Consider the following 17133-nt stretch of genomic DNA (forward strand, 5'->3'; position numbering starts at 1 on the left):
GAACACACCTAGAAAACTGATGAATTTTCTGTTGAAACCCTCCCCTGAAACCTCCCCTAAGATTCCTGCCTGTGAGAAAGAAAGCCTCAAGACAAAGGGTGCAGCTCGTGCTCTCCCTCTGGGGACCCCTCCCCTATTATTCCCTTTCCCCTCTTCTCCCCTCACTTCTTCCCCTATAGGCATGCATCTCCGAAACCCTAAGGGACCTCATGAGACTTGCAACCTGGGGAGCAATGGGCAGCAGCAGGCTAGTCCCCTGAACCTGTTCCCAAGACCCCCTTTTCTTTGACTTCCCAGAGAGCGAGGGCAGCCCAGCCAAGGTTCTCCTGTTGCTTCTTCTATACTAAACCCTTTCTTATTTCACTGTCCCCAGCTTTAATAAATGTTCCCCTCATAGTCATCTGGACTCCTGTTGTGAAATTTTTCCTGCACGAAGTCAATAACCCACGAAGTCAATAACCCACACACTACTGGCTGACCCTAGGCAGATCCGCCAAAGACCAGGATCCTTTTCTGGTAATAATTATTCTATACCTCTGTTATAGCAGCTGCGATCCTGTGCTGCAATGAACACATTTCCTGTATTGTAGCATTCACCATTAATTTAATGACTTCTGGAAAAAAACAAAACACTACCCCAATAAGCACATACATGGTTTTCAGAAATGTTAACATTAGAAGAAAATTTGCATTGTAAAATAAAGAATATGGTATTTATTATTTACATTTCTCTTACTGATTTTGAAGTTCTTTAAATATAGTTACTTTGTTGCCATTCCAACACTTTCCTTAGCGGTATAAAATAAGAAAGAAGCATGGCAATTTTATATGCCGCCTTTTGTTCTACGTGGGTAACACAGCCTGGTGGAATGGCCCTGCCATGGTACCTTGATGATCATGCGCATCTCCACAAAGTCCACATCGACAAGGCTCAACCACAGTGTACATACAGTGCACTTATTTTTTTTAAAATATATTTTATTGGTTTTTCACAGAGAGGAAGGGAGAGAGATAGTTAGAAACATTGATGAGAGAGAAAGATCCATCAGCTGCCTCCTGCACGCCCCCCCACCAGGGATGCGCTCGCAACCAAGGTACATGCCCTTGACTGGAATCGAACCCGGGACCCTTCAGCCAGCAGGCCAACGCTCTATCCACTGAGCCAAACCGGTTCGGCAACAGTGCACTTATTAAGTAGTTGTTTAACTAGTTTGTTCAGTTAAGCCTCGGTGCCTTTCCAGGTCCTCCACATCTTGTCTCTTCCCTTTTCCCCTGGGCTTCCCACTACTTTCATATATGTACCCTCTTCTCCAGTCAAATTGGACTCCTCATTGTCTCCCTGACTTTTGTTTTTACTGCTTTGTTATATTATTTAAAAAATGGAAAACTATTGGAAAAGAAAAAAGAAATAACAGCTTATTATTGCTTCATAAGGAGATATATGATTATTAAACTTTAACTGTTGCAAAGTAGCTATGTTTTTTCCTATGTTTTTAATTATTGCCATATTACATCATTGGATGTGTTTTTTATTTTAGAATAGTTGGCTGCTTTTAAATATTTAGGTTAACTAATAAAATTGATATTAAGTAATGTTTATGACATTAATATGTTTGGCATGGAAAATATGAAATTATAAAATGCTTTGAGGATTAATATGTTTTAAAAAAATTCTACCTTTACAAATCATATTTGTAGTCGAAGTTTAGGAAAATGGGGAGATAAATGCACATTTTGAACTTAGGTTTAGCAGTTTTCCTATCAATGTAGCTGTAAATTGTTTAAAATTGTGTCTTCACATGCCTTGGTCTAGTTTTATCTTCTTACATTAGTCTGCTGTCTTCCATTTGCCATCAGCAAAGCTAAGGTCATGAAATCTCCTGCCTTCGGGTTGCGAAGTTTATCATCTTCAGTAGGATCAGAGCTGAAAGGCCTTCATAAACAACTGCTGTTTATGTTCACTGCTTCTTGTTTTGTAAAAAGCCTCATCATCTCATGACTAAATTTTCTCAACAGTTATCAATAGAATGTTGTTGCCTCAAAAGTCTTCCCATTATAGTCTATTGTATACTCTTTTTCCAAGTTGTTCTTTTGCATTTTATTTATGCCACTGTTCCATTGAAGAAAAATATGTTATATCATGATTTTTAGGGACTGCCTAATAGTCTATTGTATGAATGTGCCATATTTAATTTAACCATCCCTCTTTTGTTAGATGTTTAAGTTACTATTTAATATGAGCATACAGCCAGGTGCAGTTGCAATGAATATATTTCCTCTATTGTAGCATTCACCATCAATTTAATCACTTTTCTGGAAAAATAAAAACCTATCATAATAGCTTTATATTGCTTCCCCCAAGAGGAATTTGAACTTGAGAGCAGATAATGCATTCTATACAAAAATTCCCTCTAGTGTTTGGTTCAATGCTATGCCTATCTGCAACAATTGATAGTAAATGCTTTTCAAATTTCTAAGCTTAAAATTATGGAAAGAAGCATGGCAATTTTATATGCCGACTTCTTGTTCAATGTGTGTAACATAACTTAGTGGAATGGCCCTGCCATGGTACCTTGATGATCATGCACATCTCCACAAAGTCCACGTCGACAAGGCTCAACCACAGTCTGATTCAGATTTTGGAGGAAGAGTCTGTGATCCTCTGTGGTACATGGCAAGATAGACAGATGACACAAGATCATTTCCTAATCACTTTCTTATCTTGTGGGAGGCTGCCCCAAGGCTTATTGTCTCCTTCCCTCATTCTGGCAAGACATGGGACATTCTTTGTCCAGCAGAAAGTCTAAAGTTGCAAAGTTGCAATCTAGAGTTGACTCCTAAGTAACAGAGCAACCCACTGTGCATGTTGTCTGTCACTTGGTCCCTTCAACAGTTTTGTGTTGTGCAACTGGGACATGCGCACTAACATCATACTGATCATGCCTTTTCTGTCTATGTTTGTGATAAACTGAATCCTTTTGGTCTTACTAATAGCTGCCAGTGTGCTGCTGTTAGGGGCCACTTGTCCACTTAACATAAACTAATGGGATTTTCTTTGGCATGGTTTGTGGAATCTGCCATTTTACAATTAGTCAATTGACTTTGACTTGCTTTTAATTTCAGCATCCAATATTTGTGCTTTGTTGTTAAAAAGCTCAAGTAAGGATAATCTCTAAATATAGTATTTTTCTTAAGGAGCACAGTATATAGTATACTGCACGTATAATTTGTCTTAATCTGGACACGTCCAAGGTGAAGCATTTAGTTTCATTTAGCATGGTAGCTCCTCCTCCCCTTTTTTTAAATTATAACTCTCCTTTAAGGACTACAGTACTTTTTTGGAATCCAAGGCTTGCTAGTTTCCCTGGGGAATCAGTTTGATGCAGAGTTTTATTATATTACATTAGACTTTCTTTTCTCATGCAGTAGAAAGGTACTTAGGTGTCTTAATTAAGGCAAATAAAAAGTATACTGTATAAGCAAATCCATTTGATTTTCAGTGGCGAGTTGATCTTGACCCAGGCAGAAGGAACATTAATGTCAGATTAATCATGTGTCAATTATGATGTCTTGGAGATGACATGTTTCGCCATTGCTTACTTCATTAATCAGACTAAGTATAACAATTCCGATTTTATAGTTTTTGTTTTTTGCTTTAAAAGTAATTTGCATTAAAGTATGATTTCGACATTATAAATCGCATATGTTCATAGTAATCTCCATTTTAAAAATTATGACATAGTAGAATGGCAATATAACATGACTCAATATAGTGATAAAAGTTTGGTAGCAGAACAAGTTGTGCCCCATAAAAATTAAATGATTATATATAAATCAACTTAAGCCTGTAATTGTCTTCATATATCATTCTTTTTTAAAATCCTCACCCAAGGACATTTTTTTCATTGATTACAGAGAGAGAGAGAGAGAGAGAGGAAGGGAGAGAGAGATAAACATCAATATGAGACAGAAACATTGATTATTTGCCTTCCATAAGCCTTCCAACTGGGGATCGAACCCACAACCTGGGTATATGCTCAAACCTGGAATTGAACTCGCAGTCCTTTGGTGCACAGGATGATGTTCTAAACAACCGAGCCACACCAGCCGTGGCTGCATATATCATTCTTATGAATTGAATATATATATTTAGAATTCTGTACACCTTGTAAAACATAATACCTTTAAAAGAGTATAAGATTAATTATGTTTTTCTTTTAACAGAAGCAATGCCTGCTTATTGTAGAAAATTTGGAAAATAAAAGCATAGAAAAGAAAACACAAATCACTCGTCATTCCACTAACCTTGAATAAATATTGAAATGTTGGTATGTTCTTCATATCCCACATTCATCACCTTGTGCATACCTGTAGGTCTTTATATGTATATGTATGAGTATATAAAATGTACATTTTAAAGGAAAACAATTGATTCATACTGTTTACGTAGTGTAACATATTTTTATTGTCTTGAATTTATTGGGCTGATGTTGGTTAATAAAACAATGCAGGTTTTAAGTGTATCTCTGTATATAAAAGCCTAAGCAACTGAATTACTGCACGACTGGTCAACTGGTCGCTCTGACGTGCACTGACCACCAGGGGGCAGATGCTCAATGCAGGAGCTGCCCCCTGGTGGTCAGTGTGATCCCACAGCAGAAGTGCTGCTCAGCTGACCAACTCATCATGGCGGCCCACCAGCCCGGCAGCAGCCACTCACTCTCTCAGTAGTCCTGCAGGTCCAATCTCTGGAGAACAGACCAGGCACCAACTGACCAGCACCGCCGGCAGGATCCCGACAGTGCTGGCAGCCTCCTGGAAGTCAGCCTTGAGCATGGTGGCTGCTTCCCCTCCCTATATGCTCCGCAAGGAAGAAAGGATATAAAAGCGGCCGCCAGGTAGTTCCTGACAACCGGCACGAACATCAGAGGGCAGATCTGGATCACAGGCAGGCAAGGGTGTCCCACCACCCACCCAGAGGACCAATTGTGTCCTGATCCTCCCATCCCCCTTCTTGGGCTAGGTGCCAGACTCAGGGCTCATGGCTGGCGAGCGCCGCTGTGGTGGTATGAGCCTCTCCCGATCAGGACTGAGGTGGAAGGCCACGGCAGGCGCAGCTGGGCCGGGATGAGCGGGAGCGGCAGGCAGGAACAGCAGGCGGCATTGGACTGCCTTTTTCGGCCCAATCCCCGCAGGCCACGCCAAGGGACCCCACCCATGTACAAGTTCGTGCACAGGGCCTCTAGTAGTTTTATATTTTAAACTAGAGGCCCCATGCACGAAATTCGTGCAAGGGGCTCAGCTCTCACAGCCGCAGTGGCTTGCCTTGGCCCTTGCAGCCCCGGCTTCGTCCGGAAGGTTTTCCGGAAGGACATCTGATCTAATTGGCATATTATACTTTTATTATTATAGATTATTATAGATATTCCAGTCATTTAACTGGAACATCCTTATTTCCACATTAAGGAATTAAGTCTATAATACATTTTTAAAGGCTGCAAGAGATTTGTTGGACATTTAAAATGTTTCTAATGTTTTATTATTTTAAATAATCTTAAAATGCACGTATTTATGCACATTTATTTGTTTTTTAAAACCGCTAGAGACTTAATTTTAGACCAATGGGTATTAAAAAAATAAAGAATCTTGATTCATATTGCCAGAATTGCTTTCAAGACAGGTTATTTCATTTTGAATTCCATTCAGTGATGTATGGAAGTGCTCAATTCAAAGTAGCCTTGTCAACACAGTCAAACCTTTACATCTGTTGGGTGAATTATGCTATTTTATTCATTATCTTTCTTTTGATTAACAGTGAGATTGAACATTTTCATGTTTCTTTGATAATTTTAATTTTTAAATCTGTGTCCTTGGCTGAGGTTTTATCTATGAGTCGTTGGTATCATTTTGCTTTTGATAGACTGCAGTTTTCCTTTCTTTTTTATGTAGCTAAATCCAGAAATACCTTTATTTGTGAATTATTCCTTTATCTTATACTTGGAAAGTCTTACCCCATTATAATATTAAATGACTATTCACTATAATATTTTTCTAGTTTTTTTATGGTTCATTTTCAAGTTTATCTTTCTCCCCCATCTGGAATTATTTTAGTAAAAGTTATGGGATGAGGTTATAATATTTGTTTTTTGAATATAAGAAGTTTTTAAAAAAACATTTAATAAATAATACCACATTGATTCGAAATGCCAAATTAACAGTACAATAATAAATTTTATAAGGGTTAAACATCACTTTGATGTCTGAATGTCATTACCCTCTTCATTAATCAGTTTCTTGGTGAAACTGAAATACATTGTAGAATTTCCTACAGATAACTGTGCATAGAACTGCCCTCTTCCTTTTTTTTAAAAATAAAGTCTTGTCCTTCCACGTGGCTTAATAGTTGTATGACTCACAGCCCTTTTCTCACTGAGCATGCATGTAATCTGCCCTCTGGTTAGCAGCTGTGGTTTCTTTTTGCAGCATCTGTTTTTGTTTGCACCCTTGCTTCTCAAAGTGCCTGTGCTCAAATGAAGCCTTCTATGATTGGTTGCTACAGGTCAGTGAGGTCTGCTTATTGTTTCTCATAATTGTTGGCTTTAAAGCATTTTTTTCTTCATTTTTTTCTAATGTCTACTTTACACTTTTTTTCTCTCTACTGTACTTAATGGTTCATATTTTAACTCATCATGGATTAGCTTAGAAATTCTGTAACGTATACATTTTAGTCAGTCAACAAGGCGTCAGTGTTATAGACTGACTTTTCATTATCTTGTCCTGAATGACAGGACAGCACCCTTCTGTGGAATACTGAATCAAGAAATCACCTGTTTTTGCAGAGAGCATCTGTTGAAAGCACATGCCAGAGCCATGGGGTTGTCATTTCCCATAAGACTCCAACATCAGAGTCTCTAATACTTCAAAGCCACTCTCCATTCTTGCATGACAGACAGCTGCGGTGCCTCCTGTTTCCCTGTTGCTTTTGTCTCTAGACTTGACATTTCTTCTAGATGGAAAAATAGATAAGGAAGTATTAATATTTAAGACCATAATAACCAGATTTTAGCTCACATTTGAGTGATATCAGTTACTGAAGAGCACAGATTTTTATTTTATGTTGGGAAATCCTTGGTTAATTTTATACTCTCTTAAAGACATATAATTCTGGTATATGTTTTCCATGTCATAGAACTGAATATAATTGTTTCCATCACTTTATTTTTTATCTTTATGAACATTTATATTATTATGTACAAATTGATACCCCCCATTTCTGTTGCTTCCTCTAAGGATTTTAGATTGTTGCAGAATATTTACTCATTTTCAATAGCTCTGAGATAGTGAGGAATAATAAGTGATTTTTTAAAATATATTTTATTGATTTTTTACAGAGAGAAAGGGAGAGAGATAGAGAGTTAGAAACATCGATCAGCTGTCTCTTGCACACGCCCTACTGGGGATGTGCTCGCAACCAAGGTACATGCCCTTGACCGGAATCGAACCTGGGACCTTTCGGTCTGCAGGCTGACACTCTATCCACTGAGCCAAATCGGTCAGGGCATTGATTTTTAAAAAATATATTTTATTGATTTTTTACAGAGAGGAAGGGAGAGGGACAGAGAGTTAGAAATATCGATGGGAGAGAAACATGGATTCAGCTGCCTCCTGCACACTCCCTACTGGGGATGTGTCTGCAACCAAGGTACATGCCCTTGACCGGAATCGAACCTGGGACCCTTCAGTCTGCAGGCCGACGCTCTGTCCACTGAGCCAAACCGGTTAGGGCCAATTAAGTGATTTTTGACAATGTTTTATAGGTAATAATCAGTAGAATCTGAATGCAGCTCAGATCTAGTTTAGTGCTAATCTTGCTAAATAACAGTTACCCTTTTTTAGTCTGTAAGAGTTGTAAACTTTGAGGTATACCCCAAAATGATGCAATACTGGTTCCACCACAACAGCTTTGTAAAAAGTATAATTTCAGTAGAAGGAAGTGGGGGTGATTCTTTTCTAATAGTTCCTTTCACTGAAGTGTTATTATTAAGCAGATAGTATTTGGTTTTAGAATGGAACAATGATTTGGACTGCTTAGGGTTGGTGTCTGATTGGACTTTTTGCCTATCCTCACACCTAGTGCCTACTTCATAGGGCTTAATGGAATTTTGTTTGAATGAACTACATAAAGTATAAGTCAAATCAGGATGCTGCATAAGAATGATGAGGTTTGGAAGGTGCGGATCAAGATTTGTCTGCCTCTATCTCCAACTCTAAGTGCAGGACCACAGAGAATTTGATACTTAAGATATTTATTTTACCTTAGATATTATCTGAGGCTGCAACTTCTAATCTGCTTAATAAGGAATGTACATGATATTATTGGGAGATAATTTTCATGGGTCTTATATTTTTTTCACATCTTGTGAATTACTAACCTTTGTTCAGGTGTGTCTTTTAGAAGAATGAGATAGTTTCTTTTTCCAGAGGAAAGGAAAATCATGGTTACTGTCCAGTAAAATAAAGATAATGTCTCCCTTTGAAGAAAGTGCAGGCATGCTTACTATCCTATCTAATAATAGACAAACATGGTAATTAACTGTACCTCCGACACGCTTCCCATTGGCTAATCAGTGCGATATGCAAATTAACTGCCAACCAAGATGGCGGCCAGAAGCCAGGCAGCTGAAGAAAACAGGAGGCTTGTTTGCTCCAGTGATGGAGGAACCCAAGGTTCCCCGCCTGCCGCTGCCCAGCTCTGAGCTACACTCTAAGCAACTGTGTTGCAATTATAGAAGCTAAACAATCCCCAGAAACCTGCTTTCAGCCAGCCGGGCCTCAGAGCTGGAGTTGCAACAGTGTTTCAATTATAGAAGCTAAACAAAGCCCAGATACCTGCTTTCAGGAGCTGAGGTCTCAGAGCTGGAGCCGAGCCTCAGAGCTAAAGCCGGCTCTCAGCTCCAGTGACAGCCATAGAAGGTAAATAAATCCCAGAATAAAAAAAAAAGAAGAAGAAAAAAAGGAGAGGTTGGGAGCTTCAGTCACCCGCCAGCCTAAAAACGGCCCTGAGCCCCTCACCCAGACTGGCCAGGCACCCCAGTGGGGACCCCCACCCTGAAGGGGGTGTGACCAGCTGCAAACAGCCATCAGCCCCTCATCCAGGCTGGCCAGGCACCCAAGCGGGACTCCCACACTGATCCGGGACACCCTTCAGGGCAAACCAGCCGGCCCCCACCCGTGCACCAGGCCTCTATCCTATATAGTAAAAGGGTAATATGCCTCCCAGCACCGGGATCAGCGGACCTGCGAGGCCTCACGCCCCGGGATCAGCGGAGCCGCGAGGCCTCCTGGCACTGGGATCAGCGGAGCTGTGAGGCCTCCTGCCACCAGGATCAGTGGAGCCACGAGACCTTCCGGCCTGGGATCAGCGGAGCCTCCCCAGCACCAGGATCAGCGGAGCTTCGAGGCCTCCTGGCCCCTGGAGCAGCATGACAGGGGGCAGCGCCCAAACCCCCTGATCACCCTGCAGCTCTGTGTGTGATAGGGGTCGGGACCACAACCTCCCTATCCGCCCTGCTCTGTTCGTGACAGGGGAAGGCGCCCCCCCACTCCCCATGGGCCCTGCTCTGTGTGTGACGGGGTGGAGCCGCAACCTCCTCATTGGCCCTGCCCTGAGTGTGACAGGGGGGAGTGCCCCAACCCCCTGATCAGCTCTGCTCTGTAGGTGACAGGGGGTGGCACCCCAACCCCCTGATCCGCCCTGCTCTGTGTGTGACAGGGGGCGGTGCCTCAACTCCCCTATCAGCCCTACTCTGTGCCTGACAGGGGGAGCTCCCCAACCCCTGATTGGCCCTTCTGTGTGTGTGACAGGGTACGGAGCCCCAAACCCCCTGATGGGCCCTGCTCTGTGCGTGACAGGGGGTGGCGCCGCAACCTCCTCATCGACCCTGCCTTGAGTTTGACAGGGGGCGATGCCCCAACCCCCCAATTGGCCCTACCCTGAGCGTGACTCGGGGTGGCATCACAAACTCCCGATCCACCCTGCTCTGTGCATGACAGGGGGCAGTGGCCCAACTCCCCAATCGGCCCTGATCTGAGCCCGACCAGGGGCTGCACCCAGGGATTGGGCCTGCCCTCTGCCATCTGGGAGTGGGCCTAAGCCAGCAGGTCGTTATCTCCCGAAGGATCCCAGACTGTGAGAGGGCGCAAGTGGGGCTGAGGGACACTCCCCCCGCCAGTGCACAAGTTTTTGTGCACTGGGCCTCTAGTCTATTATAAAAGATCTGGGTGCCCTCAGCTCAGAGTTCCTGTTCTATAATTTGATGTTCTGCATGTGCAAACATTCATTGGTACTCATCTGTGTTGCCCCTGTGAGATTTGGAGGGCAAGGAGAACTGATACAAATATGTCACTCATGCCACTTGCTATGCTGTGAGTAATAAAGTCTTTTGGAGTCTCATGCCTTCTGTAAGCATCCATACAATTGTGTTAGACTAACTGAAGCATGTCAAACTCATGGCTCACAGGCCGCATATTGCCCACAATGAATATTTTTGTGGCCCAGCTAATATAATGGTATGTAAGAAACATTTTCATAAAAATATCATCACTTAATTTTTACAATATCCTGTTATACATGACTAGAGGCCTGATGCACGAAAATTTGTGCACTGGGGGGGTGGTGTTCCTCAGCCCGGCCTACCCCCTCTCACAGTCTGGGAGCCCTCAGTGGATGTCCTACTGACAGCTTAGGCCTGCTCCCCGCAGGGAGTGGGCTTAAGCCACAGTCTGGCCTCCGTATGTGGGAAGCGACTCTCCCATCAGGGGAAGGCAACGCCCCCATCATGCCTCTGCTGCTGCCATTGCCAGCTTTCGTGGCTGTCTGAGCCTCGGCCCTCAGAGCCACCGTGGCTTGCCTGCACCTCGGCCTGGCCCTCGTTGCCCGAGCCTCAGGCCCTCGCAGCGGCAGCTGCAGTCTGCAGCTTGCCTGAGCCTCAGGCAGCCGCTGCAACTTTATCCAGAAGGACATCCACTCTAAGTAGCCTATTACCCTTTTATTAGTATAGATTATTAATAACGAACTACAATGTTTGCTAATGACTGATTACTCTAATTGTGTTGCATTCATTTCCCTTATGCACTTTACATACAGGCGCACCATTTCTCTCCACTAATACTAGCAGCAAGGAATGTACATGATATTATTGGGAGATACTTTAGCAGCTGATTGCCACGTCATTAGTCTTGGACTGGCTTGTTTGGTGTGCGCAACAGGAAATATTTCACTTTCAGAGAGCGAGAAAAATAGGTTTATTTGCGTTACGCTTATTAATTTGTGCAGTTATTCAGTGTCTGGTAAGTTAATGTTCAAGAAAAAATATTAATTTTTGTTAAAACGTTCTATTATTTTATGTTAACGATGACTCATTTATTTCAGTCCTTTGTATTCCACATGTCTCTATCAAAATAAACCTATGTTCCTATGAAAATTGAAGCTTTTGTTTTTTTTGCAGCCCACATAAACTTAAACCTTGTTTATTTTGGCCTGTGTTAGCCTTTGAATTTGACATGCTTGGACTAACTTGTAGGCTTACAAGCAGGATAAAGTCTCAGATCCTTAGAGTTCTTCTTTTTTAAAAAAAACCTGAATTTATTGTCTGGTTGGTGTGACTCATTGGTTGAGCATCGACCTATGAACCAAGAGGTCAGGGTTCTATTCCTGGTCAGGGCATGTGCCCGTGTTACAGGCTGGATCCCCAGTTGGGGGCAAGCAGGAGGCGGCTGGTCTATGGTTCTCTCTCATCATTGATGTTTCTCTCTCTCTACCCTTCCTCTCTGAAATCAATATAAATATATTTAAAAGAATTTGAATTTATTGGGGTGACATTGGTTCACAAAATCATACAACTCAATAAAACATCATCTGCACACAACATCATGTGCCCATCGCCCCAAGCAAAGTCTCTTTCTGTCTCCCTTCACCCCCTTTGCCTACCTCCACCTACCCCCTACTCCCCTTTCCCTCTTGCTATCACCACTCTGTTGTTTGTGTTTTACATATGTGCTTAATCTTCACTTTCTTTCAACTAGCCCTCATGCCTCTTACAGCTGTCAGACTGTTCCATGTATCCATGCCTCTGCTTCTATTTTGTTCATCAGTTTATTTTTTTCATTAGATTCCACATATAAATGAGAGCATATGGTATTTGTTTTTCTCTGACTGGCTTATTAATAATCTCCAAGTCCATCCATGCTGTTGCAAAAGGTAAGGTTTCTCTTTTTATGGCTTAGTAATATTCCATTGTTTAAATGTACCACAGCTTTTTTATCCACTTATCTACTGAAGGGCACCTGGGCTGTTTCCAGATCTTGGCTATTGTAAATAACTTTGCAATGAACATAGGAGTGCATACATTCTTTTGAATTAGTGTTTCAGGTTTGTTAGGATATGTTCCCAGAAGTGGGATTGCAGGGTCAAAAGGCAGTTCCATTTTTGATTTTTTGAGGAAATTCCACACTGCTTTCCATAGCGGCTGCACTAGTCTGCATTCCCACCAAGTTCCCCGGAAGTTCCCTTTTCTCTGCATGCTTGCCAGCACTTGTTGTTTGTTGATTTATTGATGATAGGCATTCTGACAAGTGGGAGATGATATTTAATTGTGGTTCTAATTTGCATCTCTCTGATGATTAGTGATGTTGTACTCTTTTTTATTTGTCTCTTGACCATCTGTATGTCCTCTTTGGAGATGTGTCTGTTAGGTCTTTTGCCCATTTTTTATTTGGATTGTTTGTCTTCCTGGTGTTGAGTTGTGTAAGTTCTTTATATATTTTGGAAATTAACCCCTTATCAGATGTATCATTGATGAATATGTTTTCCCATGCAGTGGGTTGCCTTTTCATTTTGTTGATGTTTTCTTTTGCTGTACATAAGCTTTTTAGTTTGATGTAGTCACATTTGTTTACTTTTTCCTTTGTTTCCCGTGCCCAAAGAGATATGTCAGCAAAAAATTGCTACAATAGCGGTCTGAGATTTTACTGCCTATGGTTTTTTTTTCTATGATTTTCGTGACTTACATTTAAGTCTTTTATCCATTTTGAGTTTATTCTTGTTTTTGGTGTGAGTTGGTGGTCTAGTTTCACTTTTTGTATGTATCTGTCCAGTTTTCCCAGCACCATTTATTGACGAGACTGTCTTTACTCCCTTGTATGCTCATTCAAATATTAATTGATCATAAAGGCATGGGTTTATTTCTGTGCTCTCTGTTCTGTTCCATTGATCTATATGCCTGCTCTTATGCTAGTACCAGACCATTTTGATTACAATGGCCTTGTAGTGTAGTTTGATATCAGGTATTGTGATCCCTCCAACTTCATTCTTCTTCCTCAAGATTGCTGAAGCTATTTGAGGCCTTTTTTGGTTCCATATACATTTTTGGAATATTTATTCTAGATCTGTGAAATATGCAATTGGTATTTTAATAGGAATTGTATTGAATCTATAGATTTTTTTGGGTAGTACAGGAATTTTATTGATGATAATTCTTCCAATCCATGAACATGGTATATGCTTCCACTTATTTGTATCTTCCTCAGTTTCGTTTTTCAGTATCCATTAATTTTCTGAGTACATCTTTTATCTCCTTGGTTAAATTTATTTCTAGGTACTTTATTTTTTTGTTGTTGTAATACTAAATGGAATTGTTAATTTCTTTTTCTGTGAGGTCATTATTGGTGTATAAGAATGTCACCAATTTTTAATATTAATTTTGTATCCTGCTACTTTGCCGAATTCGTTTATTAGATTTAGTAGGTTTTTAGTGGAGTCTGTAGTTTTCTATGTACAATACCATGTCATCTGCAAATAATGGCAGTTTTACTTCCCATTCGGATGCCTTTTATTTCTTCTTCTTGTCTGGCTGCTGTAGCTAGGACTTTCAGTACTGTGTTGAATAAGAGGGTGAAAGCGAACATTTCTGATCTTAAGGGAATCTCTTTTAGTTTTTGTCCATTGAGTATGATGTTATCTGTGGGTTTGTTATATATGGCCTTTATTATGTTGAGATATGAACCCTTTATTCCCACTTTGCTTAGAGTTTTTATCATAAACTAGAGGCCCGGTGCACGAATTCATGCACTGGTGGGATCCCTCGGGATGGCCTGCAGAGATCGGGCCCCAGCTTGCACCTCCAGCCTCGCAGCCCTGCAGCCCCACATGGCACCCTGCCTTGGCCTGGCGCCGCCTCCTCACCTGCTCCACCACCCCTCCTGCGGGTTGATTGATTGGGGCTGGGCCTCTGGTTGCCATCTGTGGGGCAATCAGGCCCCTGCTCGCACCCACCTTCACTTGGCGTCACCCACTCACCTGCTCCACCATCCTGCCACGGTCCTGCTCTCATTGGGGTCCATCAGGGCTGGCAGTGCCTCCACTGCCGCCCGCTGCCAGCCCTGCGTCACCAACACCTGCCATGTTCTGTGCCGCCCCCTGGCAGTCAGCGCATGTCATAGCGAGTGATCAAACTCCCAGTTGAATGACTGCCCGAGGGGACAATTTGCATATTAGGCTTTTATTATATAGGATGGGCACTGGATTTTATCAAATGCTTTTTCTGCATCTATTGATATAATCATGTGATTTTTATCCTTCATTTTGTTTATGTGATGCATTATGTTTATTGATTTGTGGATATTGTACCAACCTTGCATCTGTGAGATAACTCCCATTTGATCATGGTGTGTGAACTTTTTAATGTATTGCTGGAAGCAGTTTGCTAATATTTTGTTGAGGATTTTAGCATCTGTGTTAATCAGGGATATTAGCCTCTAACTTTCTTTGTAGTGTCTATCTGGTTTTGGACTTAGGGTAATGCTGGCCTCATAAAAAGAGCTTGGAAGTCTTCCCTCCTCTTGAATTTTTTGGAGTAGTTTGAGAAGGGGATAGGTGTTTGTTCTTCTTTTCCTTCAGATTTTTTGACAGGTATTCCACACAATGGTTTTCCTATAAAATGTTACTACCCTTTTGAAGAAATTTGTTTAATGAATTTTCTTTAATCCTTGTTTATTGAGTTGGTTGAAAGTATTGAAAAATTAATAAGGGTCCACTCTTTAAGGAGCCAAGAAAGCTATGTGTTGGCTCAGACTAAACAGTTCTGAATTGGTAAATTAAGAACAGCTGAGAGCTTTCTAATAGTGTTCATTATTTTCGTAACTAAAAATTGGGACTTGAAGTAAGATTTATGTTCTGTTTCCTATTGCAAGAAGCAACCTGGGATATGAATGTGGTTAGGAGATTTAGAATTTCTCTGACCCTGCTTTGTGGTTCCAATCGAGCAAGTTATTTTTAGTCTGGGACAGGAAGTCACGATATTGTGTAGGAGAAGTGGAAAAGCACACAGAGAATATGGGTTTGAAGTCATATCTGAGTTTGGAACCTTAGTGCTGTTAGTTATTACTACTTTTTTAACGATTGGGCACACTACTTAATTTATCTTTGCTTCATATGCATAATGAGGAATAATAGCTACCTCAGAAGGTTGTTATGAAGATTAGAAATAATTGTGCAAAGCCTATAGCATTTTGATCTAGCATATACGGGGTATGAGTGTGTGTGTGTGTGTGTGTGTGTGTGTGTGTGTGTGTGAAATAATTACACCAGTTCCACTTAGATCAATTTTGATGTGAATTTAGAGTTCTGATTTTAAATGATTTCTCCACTTAATACTCATGTTTCTTTAAGCAGAAAATTCTATAATGATACCTTTGTTAATGATGAGTATGTGTTCTAACAACACACTTCATTAGGCGTTTTTCTAGAGGCAAAAATGTGTCAGATTTTAAAATATTATCCAGGCTTTTTTTAAAAAAAAAATAAGAGAGACTATAGCTATCTATATTATTAAATATCCCCTAAAGAAGACTCTGTATCTTAGTTTAAGTTTTAACAGTCTGTGACAAAAACTGTACACCCTTTTGTACACTGGTTAAGATAAAACTAGTATAACTATTATAGTATAATACAGAGATTTTCAACCAGTATGCTACTGCAGGCACAATGGTGTGCCACAAGATTTTAAAACATGCACTACCTGACCACTTAGTCAGGGACACTGACCTCTTTTTCCTTAGATTGTCAAATGAAGAAATGACAACAGCCAGCACAACAAGAGTCGTTTGGTGTGAGTGAATCAAAATTATACCTATGTTTTGGTCAGATGAGCAAAGAAACATATTTTAGTGTGTCACAGAATTTTAGTAATTAGTTTAAGTGTGCTATGAGATGAAAAAGGTTGAAAATCGCTGGCATAATAGTATAGTTTCTGAAACTCGTTTTTTTGTTTTTTTTTTAATACCGTGGCAGAAATCATAGCCAATAGGCTGGGAATTGCACTGCATGGCAGATGGACCCGTCTGTGGCTCCTGTGGCTGCAGCTGGGAGGCAGTAAACAGATTTCAATTCCATCTGACTTCTCTCCTCCCTTCCCAAGCTTCCCTGACCTCTGAAGCTCAAGAGTGTTACAGAACATAATTTAGATCAGATTATTTAAAATGATCTATTAATTTCTCTAACAGGCTCCCAGCAGTTTTACAAGGAGCCTTTTAAAGGGAGGCAGGAAACAGTACCCAGTAATCTGTCTACTGTTGAGTTACTGCCAATACTGCTTGATATGATTTATGATTAAAATCAAGACAGAAGAAAAATAGTTCAATGTTTATAAAGGTGCTTATTCTCAAGGATACTAATTAACTGAGATACCCCCTTAATGCTTAAGAAAAATAAATACACAGCTATTTAATTTTAAAGAATTATTATAGATTCCCTCATTAACTCTGATAATTTTTGAGAAGTATGTTAGTTTCCTGTGGGTGCTGTAATTGTTTACCACAGACTTGGTGGTTTAAACAACAGAAATTTATTCTCTTACAGTTCTGGAGACCGTCTGAAATGAGTCTTACGGGGCTAAAATCAAGATTTCAGCAGGAGCATTTGCCTTCCATTCCTTGCCTCTTCCAGCTCCTGGTGACTGCTGGCATTCCTTGGCTACATCACTCTAGCAGTGATGGCGAACCTTTTGAGCTCGGCGTGTCAGCATTTTGAAAAACCCTAACTTAACTCTGCTGCCGTGTCACATATAGAATTTTTTT

The 17133-nt window shown here is 40.9% G+C and overlaps 1 protein-coding gene across 3 annotated transcripts in view; it reads left to right on the plus strand.

Moving 5' to 3' along the window:
• LRCH2 (leucine rich repeats and calponin homology domain containing 2) overlaps positions 1-17133 on the plus strand; it is a 104016-nt gene that overhangs the window by 9692 nt on the left and 77191 nt on the right. The window lies entirely within an intron of this gene.

Source organism: Myotis myotis, unplaced genomic scaffold, assembly GCF_014108235.1.
Source record: "Myotis myotis isolate mMyoMyo1 unplaced genomic scaffold, mMyoMyo1.p scaffold_m19_p_4, whole genome shotgun sequence".
Taxonomy (NCBI): Eukaryota; Metazoa; Chordata; class Mammalia; order Chiroptera; family Vespertilionidae; genus Myotis; species Myotis myotis.